Source organism: Gavialis gangeticus, unplaced genomic scaffold, assembly GCF_001723915.1.
Source record: "Gavialis gangeticus isolate Ggan-Ray unplaced genomic scaffold, GavGan_comp1, whole genome shotgun sequence".
Lineage (NCBI taxonomy): Eukaryota > Metazoa > Chordata > Crocodylia > Gavialidae > Gavialis > Gavialis gangeticus.
Genome location: NW_017729024.1, coordinates 71,935,178 through 71,945,475, shown reverse-complemented (window position 1 = coordinate 71,945,475; position 10,298 = coordinate 71,935,178). Strand labels below are relative to the sequence as shown.

Below are 10,298 nucleotides of genomic sequence, written 5' to 3'. Positions count from 1 at the left end.
AATGTGGTCTGGGCACACATGCAGACATTTGCCTGGGAGTTTTGTGGGAGCAATAAACTGCAGAGCAATCAGGTCCATAGTTTATTGCTGCCTCCTTAATGGCACATGTAGATGTGCCCACTGAGTACTATGATCCAACCAATCTGGAGAAGTGAAGACTGAGAGAGGATTTAATACCAACCTTCAACTACCTGAGGTATGGTTACAAAAAGGATCTAGCTAGACCATTTTCAGTGGTGGCAGATGGCAGAACAAGGAGCAATGGTCTCAAGTTGCAGCAAGGGAAGTTTAGGTTAGATATTAGGAAAAATTTTCATGAGGAGAGTAGCAAAACACTGTGTGGAAGAGTTGAGACCAAGAGGTGGCTGTGAAGGTCCCTGGTGGCCATGTGAGTCCAGCTGGGCTCTGTCTCTGTCTCTGATGTGGCCCTCTCTTAACTGCTCACCTGTCATGCCTTGTTATTGAAGTTAAATAAGGGAGGCTGCCCATGGGCCTTAGAAAGAGCCTGTGTCCACTCAGTTCATCCAGGGGTCCCTCCTGGACCCTGCTAGTGTCAAGCAGCTTTTGTGCTAAATAGGCCTGAAGGGCAATTTGTGTGGTTCCATTCCTCCCCTTCACCACAACCCAAGCCTTGCAAGTGTTATGGTAATGTTATTCCCTCTGTTGGGACCTTGGCCTCTGCCCTTTTAATTTTTACTATGCCTTTTAGCCTAGACCCACTGTATCAGACCTGGCTTTGAGGCACTAACTTCAATTTATCAGATTCAATAACTGGGTCTCTGCCCCCACCCTCCTCTGGTGCCCCCCATATGGCTGTGCCCCTCTGGCACTGGGCCACTATCTCATTGTGCTCCTGCACCCTACCCCTCTCTGTGCTCAACAAAAGCCTCAGACCTTGAGTCTTCCCCTGGTGGGCACTAATGGGACCTCCATAACTACCCCTCCTAGTCCCAACCCAAACCATCAGCATAAACAGTAACCCAAACCATAAGCTGCCGGGCTGTAACAAAAACATGAGCAGCAGAAACAGCCCTCTGTCCCTATCTAGCAGTGGGTATACCTTCCTGAGGTACCTTTCCGCTCTAATGTTCTATGATTCTGTGATTCTATATGAATCATTATGAACACATGTACAAATGATGAATTACAGGGGATCCAGGTTGTAGCTGTATTGGTCTAGAGGGAAATGGAATCAAAACTCAGGGCAGTTTATATGTATATATCTATAGTTTATATATATAGAGAGAATATATATATTCTCTCCCGAGCTGCAGCCAAGGGAGCAGAGGAGAGGGGCCATTTCTGCTGCAGAGCAGAGACCCCCACCCAGCTTCGAGAGCATGCTGGGATGCTAGAGGAGTCTGCTTTTAACGTAAATCAGCAAGGGGTCTGGGACAGACATTGCATAAACTGGTTTGACTCAAATCAGTTAAGTCTGATACTACATTCAACCAGGTTTATCTCAAACCGTTTTCAGCCATTTTCAAACCAGTTTATGTGCACTGAACATCTGTTCTGTTACAGATTTAAAGCAGTTTCTGTTCACTTAAACCAGTTTATGTGTAATGTCTGTCCCTAGCCATGATGGGACTCTTTCTGTGAAAAAGGTTAACGTGTGGAATTTTTCAATACATGAAGGTTTCATAATTGCAAGAAAGAGAATAATAATGTTCTTCATCTGTCTTTTCATCTTTAGCATAAAAAGAAATCAGACTGCATCTATGAATTCATTGTAATTTGCTGAGCTATATGTAACCTTTTCCTAATTATTATTTGTATTGTAAATGCTGCACTCAGAATGGGGGAAAAAATGTTTCAAACGATTCCATGAGGTACAGGGACAAAGTAACCATGCAGGATTCTGTAGTTTAACATCTTGTGTAAGGTTTACTGCCTTCATGGTCAGCATGGATTCCTTTACACAGAGGGCCAGACTCTCACCGCTTTACTGATTCTTCTGGAGCTATGCTGCTAGCATACCCCTGCTGAAGATCCAGCCCTGAGGTGGAAGTACGCCACACAGCATTTGGATGTGATTTCAAGCACCCCCATGCTTGGCTTTGTTCCGATCTAATGTTTTGGTTTGTGTCCATCTCTATTTAAAAATATAAGCATGTGTTTTTAAAAAATGTAACTTGATTCTGATACTGTTTGCTATTTCCTAAAAAGTTCCTAAAATATATTTGTTTTTGTTTTTACTTCAATTCATTAGCAAAAAGAAGAAACAAAGGCGAAATCTTAGATCTTTATTTAGACAAGAGCAGCTTCCAGGAAGCACTTATAGACCTGACTGTAATTTAGAGAAAATGCTATAGATAATACTATGGGAATGCTTGCTTGCTCATTTCTGAGCCCTGCCAAAAGATACCAGCTAATAGCCCCCAGTCGGTTTTGCCTGAGCTAGTTTATTTTTATTACTAAACATTTAAAATTGACACAATTGACTGTGGTTCAGTCAGACATTTATCTGGACTGCAGTGTGGGAGAGGGCTGCAAAGCCTCACACCAGAGGACAGGTTAGATAAACGTAAGCAAAACACTAGAGCTCTCTGAAATGTTCGTAACAAAAACCTGGAAACGTATTGAACTCACCTTGACTGGAGATTTCTTACAGATTCAGCCCAGGTTCTCACAAAGATCCACTAAGGTTCGCGATGACTTAAAGCAAGCCTGGACACAGTTTCCAGCAAACCTTGGCTGATTTCTGCTTTGAAATAGAGGCAGACCTGTGCTGCAAACAAATCTGGCTGATGAATTTCCTAAGCTTCATGTATATTCAAATCCAGATTTTCAGTTGGCACATTTTATACTCAAGGACCAGCTGCAGATTTCAGAGATGATATTATAATTTTGCTGGGGAGCAGGTAAGAATTTAGGTGAATCAAAATGGGAGGAAATCTTTGTTCAAACCCTGTGAAGCATAACCACATGGAGACTGCTATAACTTTACTATTTATAATCCTAGATTTTAGTGGTTTTTATTTTTAAGCATACCACAATCGCAATAAATAAAAAAAATGGTCTGAATTTTTTCAGATAACTTTTTGTTTATAGAGAGATCACGTAAAAGAAGAGAAAATATGTGAATTTTTATTTCCAAATTGTGAATTTCAAATTTTCAAGGCAATAAAAAAAAGAAATAGTTCAACCAAATGTATTATATAGGTGTGCCAGTAGATCAGGTGATGCTGGGTCAAACATTGGCAAACTCTTTTTATTACTCATTTTACTATTAGTAAGTAGACTTTGCATGGTTTTTTATAATTCTTAATTTTTTATTCTAAATAGGGTCCAATCCCTTTCTCATTCATTACTGAAAGGATTCACATGAGTCAAGACTACTCCTGTGAGCAAATGTATGATGAACTGAGCCTCAATTTGCTTTGTTTATATACAATACTAAGGATAGTTATGAGGCTTTTCTTATCACAGTTTTATTATAGCATGAACTGCAATAGACTGAGAGTATGTTTAACTTAAGTTTGTAATCACATGTCTCTAAACAATACTTCAGCTCTGTAGGAAAACGAAAGCAAAGCATTGCAGTGTGTTTTTCAAAGATATTATATTCATAAAAATGGAAATTCATGGCTAAATTTATACCCCTAACTATATTCTTTTTAAAGGGAAGTCTGTTGGATTAGGTGTCAATGGCCAGGGATGGACATGACACACAAACGGTTTAAGTGATCAGAAACTGGTTTAATCCTCTAAAAGAACAGATGTTCGGTGCACATAAACTAGTTTGAAAATGGCTGAAACCGGTTTGAGATAAACCTGGTTGAATGTAGTATCAGACTTAACTGATTTGGGTCAAACCAGTTTCTGCAATGTCTGTCTCAGACCCCTTCCTGGTTTATATTAAACCAGAGTCCCCTAACATCCCAGATGCTTTACAGTCCTGGTCTGGGCTGTCTGGTCCAGAGCAGGGCTGGCCCCACCCCTGTACTTCCTAGCTGGAGCTCCAGTAGAGACTGCAGGCACAGCAGGGTCTGCTTGGTTTCCCCTGACCACCCCCTCCCTCACCACCACTCGCTGCTTAATCAGGGATTCCCCTCCTCTCTCCCACAGCATGGACCCATAGCCAGCATGTGGTATGCTAGCTAATGCTGAGAGGCATCTGTGTATGGTAGACAGGACAGTGTATGCTTAAGGCTTTTTGGAGTGAATCAACAGGTCAGCTGGTTATGTCCCTCCTTTCCTTCCTCAGAAAGGTGGTTTAAGAAGAGCTTAAACTAATGAGGGAGGCTTTTGTCGTCTTGGTGGTGTGCTAAATGCTATGTTATCAACTCCCTGCTGGCTCCCTCCCTGGTCAGGACCAGCAAGGGAGAGGGAACCCTCCCTAATCAGAATGTCCTGCTGGGGCCTGGCCATGTCCTCCCGCCCTCAGCTTAGCACTGTAGAAGGGAAGGGAGGGCTGCTCTAGTGCCCCCTGACTGCTAGCCTGAGCCACTGCAGGCATGTGCCTACATTTTCTCAGTCCAGAGGTTATGTCTGTGCACTTGCAGACTAGTTCAACCTAGCCAGGTTAGACTAACTTGCACAAATTGAATCAATTCAGGCTAAGGCTTTTTGAATGTCTGTCTCTACCCAACGACTCCATATTCACTTTGACCTTTTGTGGACCTGTTAGTATGGCAGCACATATTAGTTACACAGTGCTCCTATTTCTTCTACAGCGCGGGTGGGCTGGAGTGGGGTTGGGAGTGGTACACCCATGGCTTTGCACTTCAGTATGGTTTGGAAGGGAGCAAAGCCTAGGTATTCCAACACATTTATCAGTTTACACTGTGTGGGGTATAGATCTCTTTAGAGAACCCAGAAATATGGAGGGAAGAGTCACTCTGAGTCACAATTTTCTAAGGGCAGTACAGCAAATGTTTTTCTTCACTTATGGTCTGGTTGTCGATTACAGACACTTCTTGTACTCTTAATCATCATATTTTGCAGTATGTCTGAGGCCAGTTCTACCTACAGTTATAAAATCATTTGCCTGTTTATATTTTTTGTAAAGACAAATAAATAAAAGGATCAGCTATCTAGGGCTATGTACAACCCTGCCATAAATTATAAAAAAGAAAAGTTAAGTGAATTTGTGTGTAGAAACCTCAGTCCTTCTTTGCAGTTTAGGTGTTCATGCATATGATAATTTAGGCTTTAAGCTGCAGAAAAGGAAAGTGCATTTGAAAATCAAAGGATTTGACCTTCTGGTTATGTCACTGGCATGAAATGCAGCTTATTTTAAAAAATGATTTTAAATCACTGGAGACACTGCTGCTGACTTTGCCAGAAAAGTGCTGTGCTAATTTGTCCCCTCAAAAGCTGCCCTTCCTGACTACGAATGTGAAAAGAGAAGGGAGATGTGTGAAAAAAAATAAGAGCAAGGAAAGGTGAGAGAAGGGGACATGGAAAGACAAAACAATGATAAGTGAAAATATCTGAGGTTGAAATTTATAGGGCCAAATTTTTAAAGAGCCTCCATTTTATTTTGCAGTGGGTTGCAGTGGCAACAGCACTCAAAGTGTCCCGCTAAAGCTCTAGATCTCCCCTCACCCCAGCTGTAAATAGTGTCTGGCTGTGAAGTTAGCCACATCAACCCTTTGTGTGCTACTGGCATAGAGAAACTTGTTTGCTCATGGATTGCTATTCTCAGGGAAACCTTTTGTTTTGCTGTTTGCCTGAATATTCTTTCATTAGCAACAGTTACTGCATCTGGGCATGTGTGAGAGTTGGGTAATTACTAGAGTTGAGTGAATTGGGTATATGTTAGTTAGTTTTTATAGGACACATACTGGGAAGAAAATATAGTTTTGTTTCTAATTTCTGGGTAAGTGTAAGGCATGGTCAATGCTATGCACATTATGTTAGTAAAACTTGCCTCCTCCCATAAGAGTCTTATGTCCATCCGCAGCCTATTTGAGTCCTGCTGATGAAACATTCAGTTTCTGTGGGTCAGGTAAATCAATTACCCTGCTGGCATAAGTACTGTACTGGCACTAGTTCACCAGCACAATGCTTGTGTGGATGCTGCATTACCTGTATCTCTGGAAACACACCTCCAGAAACAAGAGCACAATGACACTAACTGTTTTGACAATGACTGTTTTGGTTGAATTTTAAATTCCTCTGTCCAAGGTCATAACAATTGTTTCCAGTGTTTTGGAAATGCCTCTCTTTTCCCAGGCTGCCTTTGTGAGCTCAAAGCTATAGCTGCATGTAAATCTTCTGATTCAGGAAAGAAATTATGGATTTTCAAGGAAGCTGGAGTATGACAAACAAGATTTCTGGTGCCAAGTAAATGGGGAAGTGGCAGCTTTACCAGCAAGAAGCCAACACTGCATGTGGTAATGTCCTCTAGGACTGCTATTTAATTATTTATTGTATACAGGCAAATGACATACTTAGTGGGGTTCCTACTCCAAATCATCACAGACAGTGGACACTTCATGGTGTCTGCAAGAAAGCCTCCCACAATGGAGAGAAAGGCAGAAAGGATGCAAATAGCCAGGAGCTCTTTGAGACTCAGTTGAACCCAGAGAGAGACCCTACAGAGGAATGGAAAGGGATGACTAGTTATTTATCCACTGAAATACACCACATGAATTCTCTTCAGGGCCTTTGCCGCTGCATGACAATTCCTCCTTCCTGCATTTCAAAATGGAGGCTGACTTTTTTCAGACGGGGAACAAAGGAATTCTCTTTTAAACTAACTGGCTCATTTAAGAGCATGCACTAGCTGTAACAGGGAAAAACAAAAAGAAAGGATCCTTCAGATAATCAAAACCCCTTTCCCAAATGTATATAATAGCATGAGTCTTTGATGCATTTGAAGTAAAAACGTTTTTGTGTAGAAAAAAAATTCTAGTGAAATAAAAAACCCATGCAAATATAATTCAGTGTTTTCCAAACTGTGAAAAAGAAACAAATGCAAACTAATACCTAACCCTATCCCCCACTAAAAAATAGGCAGTATCTCCCTATACCTGAAGAAGAAGGTACTTGTGCCCGAAAGCTTGCAAAGAACTTTGTTCCAACTACTCAGTTGATCTAATAAAAGATGTCACATCTACCCAGCGAACCTTGCCAACCAACACCTAGGCATTCAAATGAAACCCATAAAAATAATACACAAGAAGACCTTCAAGCATTCCTCTGACTGGATACTCGGACTAGATGTAAATTTATTGGATCCAGGCTTTCTGCCTGCTGTACTTGGATGCAGGAAAGAGGCAGAAACTGTTGTTGGCTCGAGGGGTGGCTTAGATTGGTTCACAGAGCTAACCAGTGACCACAGTTCTTCTCTGATTGAGGAACTTTTTGTTTGTCTTGACCCAGACATCGTTTTTGTCCCCCAACACTCTGCTGAAATTCTCCTTGATCATATTTCTCAAAGAATAGCTTTAGTTCCCTCTCAACTGTGAAAAACCTTCAGTACATCTCTGCAGTAAGCACTGAGAGTGACATCGCATCACCGTAACAGCATATGGGCCCAGACAACTTTGAGGTACCTTAGGTAGCTACCTTCTCTGGTCTTCAGCATCCATATGTGAGAAATTAATGCTAGAATAACAAGTTCTGTTTTAATAAGCTCAGCAGCATTTACACTTTATGCTTGCCTGGCATACCCTCGCATGGCTAACTGGTTTGAAACGTATCCCAATATACTCCTCAGCATCGGTGGAATCCTTAAGGGTAACTCTCTCCAAATCTTCTATAAAACTAACCATAATAAGAAGGAAAAAAAATGAATAAAGAAATGCAAGTTCCCGGAACTACTTCAGAGTTTGAAGTCCAGAGCCCATTAAATCAGAGAATTCAGGAAACAAATGCTAGAGCAGAGGCAAGAGGACAGTCTGATGCATCAAGCAAATACACTCCTATTTGTCAAAATATTGTGGAACACCCAAGGGCCTATAAATCAGCAGCCATTAACTGCATGGGCCATTTTGCCCTGGATCCTCTGGCATGGGCTCCTCTCAATGTATTAGTTTGCTGGGCAGCATATTCCTTCTACTGGACATTAAGGAGAATAGTAATAGGTGTATTTGCAGTGACTTTTGATGCAGCAGAGTGTTTATCCCACTTTGCATTTCTTTTGGTGTGTGTTTATTACTGAACAACATTTTCTTTTTGTGAAAACTGATTCCTTTTTCTCTGAGTTAAAATACACTGACTTTCACTCAGTGCCCACATCCTTGACTGCTCCACAATTTTCTGATTTTTGGTTGCTGTGATCGTGGTTGCTGTTTTGCAAATGCAGGAAAAGCAGCCCTGTATCTAAAATACTTATGACAGTTCTGCTGATCTGTTCAGCAATCAAGCTTCTGGCAATGAGAGGGAGCACTGGCCTGAGAAAGAGCAGATTGTGTGAGGTTTTTGATATTTTTGAAAGCAAGCATGAAAGCATAGAATATGGGATGGAACAAAAGGAATTGTGGGAACCTGACCTGAAACTCCTACTCTCTCTCAAGGAGAATATTAGTATCCCACAATGCATTGCAAAAATCCCCCCAAATTAGTGTACAAGACAATGCATTTGTGACATTGGTAGCCCATTCAGAGCACATCTTTTGCTGATAAAGCCTGTCACTGAAAGAAAGTGCTGTAGCAGCAAAAGCAGCAAAATGTGAATGCATTTTGCCTTTATGCTGGCAGAAACTTTACAGGTAAAATTTTCTAGCGTAAAATGGCTTATGTCTCAGAATCAGTCTTCTAGTGAGAAGTTTATGTTCAAATTAGGGCTGAAGCAGGACTTATACTTTGCCTAAACTAGAGAGTTGTACTGCTTCGACTATAGTTACGTGCTAATGTTACAGCCGTGGAACCCTCAGAGAGTGCACAAAGTAAAACTCAGTTAGACATGGTTTCATAGTTGGTAGGGTTAGAAGGGACCTGAGCAGGTCATCGAGTCTGACCCCCTGGCTTGGCAGGAAAAAGTACTGGGGTCATAGTTTCATAGTTGGTAGGGTCAGAAGGGACCTGAGCAGATCAAGTCCAACCCCCTGCCATAGCAGGAAAGAGTACTGGGGTCAAACGACCCCAGCAAGGTGTACATCTAGCCTCCTTTTAAAGACCCCCAGGGTAGAAGCCAGCACCACTTCTCTTGGAAGTTGGTTTCAGATCCTAGCCACCCCAACAGTGAAGTAGTGCCGCCTGATATCTAGTCTGAAAATGTGTTTTGTACTAAACGCCTCCTGATGTCTAGTCTGATGTATAAATGTGCTTTGTACTGAATTGTTATTCCACTATAGGAGGAAAAATAGCTACACACTGAAGCTTTTACTGCTCAAGTTCAATGAAAAAAACACACCTAACTAAAATACAGTAATATTTTGTGTGTTGACCTGGGTTTAAGTAAAGCATATGCTTGGTGCTGCCCTATCTCAGGTTCTTGAATGCTGTCTAATATTTCTTCAACATTCACTGTTTTCCTTTAAATAGCCTTGTTGTGAAGATTTGGGGAATCCATCTGCATACCACCAAGGAATTCGGGTTGATATTATCAACCCTGAAAACTGCTGCACAAAATATTTTTGTGTCTCTACCTTTTCTTGACAAGGCTTCCTGAACTAGATTAGAGGCAATGGAAAGTACTTAACTGAAATAATAGTGTTTAGATCAACAGTTCTTAAAACTGCTAATGGGGTGGGCTGGTGCTGGAAGAACTACAGGCAGTCCTCAGACTTACAACACAACTGGTTCCTGAAAACCGTGTCTTAAGTCTAAACGTTGTAACTCAGAACTGATTTTCCCATAGGAAACAATGTTATAAATGGGGGGTTGGTTCCTTAATCAAGGCCCGATACCCTATTTTCACCAAAAATAACCCCAAATTTTGTACTCAATCAATTATAGATGAGTAATTAATGTACATTAATGTATTGATATTGTAAATAGCAATCATATTGATTTGGAACGGAGCAGGCAATTATTTTGGATGGAGGCCCACTTACTAAATTGTAGCAAACTGTCAAGCGTCGCATGGGTAGCCCCACCTCTTGACAATCTTGGGTACAAGCTGGGTACAAAGCAGGATACAGGCTGGCAGGGGTCTGTGGAACTGGGCTGCGCTGCACCAGCAGGGAGAGGGGGGAGCTGCCCCGGCTTCATAGTGCCCCTGCCAGCTGGGACCCTGTACTCCTGCTGCCCTGCTCTGGGCCCTGCTGGCGCTGGCTCTGGGACATGGGGGCGGCCCTGCTCCTGCACTCGCTCATTCCCAGTGTCCCCCCCCAGCCCCGCGGTACAGGCGGGGGGCAGCGCACAGCCCTGACCCCCTGCTTGCTGGCAGGGAAGGAGCT

General features: G+C 42.1%; 1 long non-coding RNA gene across 2 annotated transcripts in view; it reads left to right on the top strand.

Moving 5' to 3' along the window:
• Positions 1 to 10,298, top strand: part of LOC109297466 — a 108,100-nt gene that overhangs the window by 66,141 nt on the left and 31,661 nt on the right. For both annotated transcript variants that reach the window (XR_002097322.1, XR_002097321.1), the window contains exon 3: positions 3,289 to 3,346. This is a non-coding gene — a long non-coding RNA (uncharacterized LOC109297466). The remainder of the gene's footprint in view (positions 1 to 3,288; positions 3,347 to 10,298) is intronic.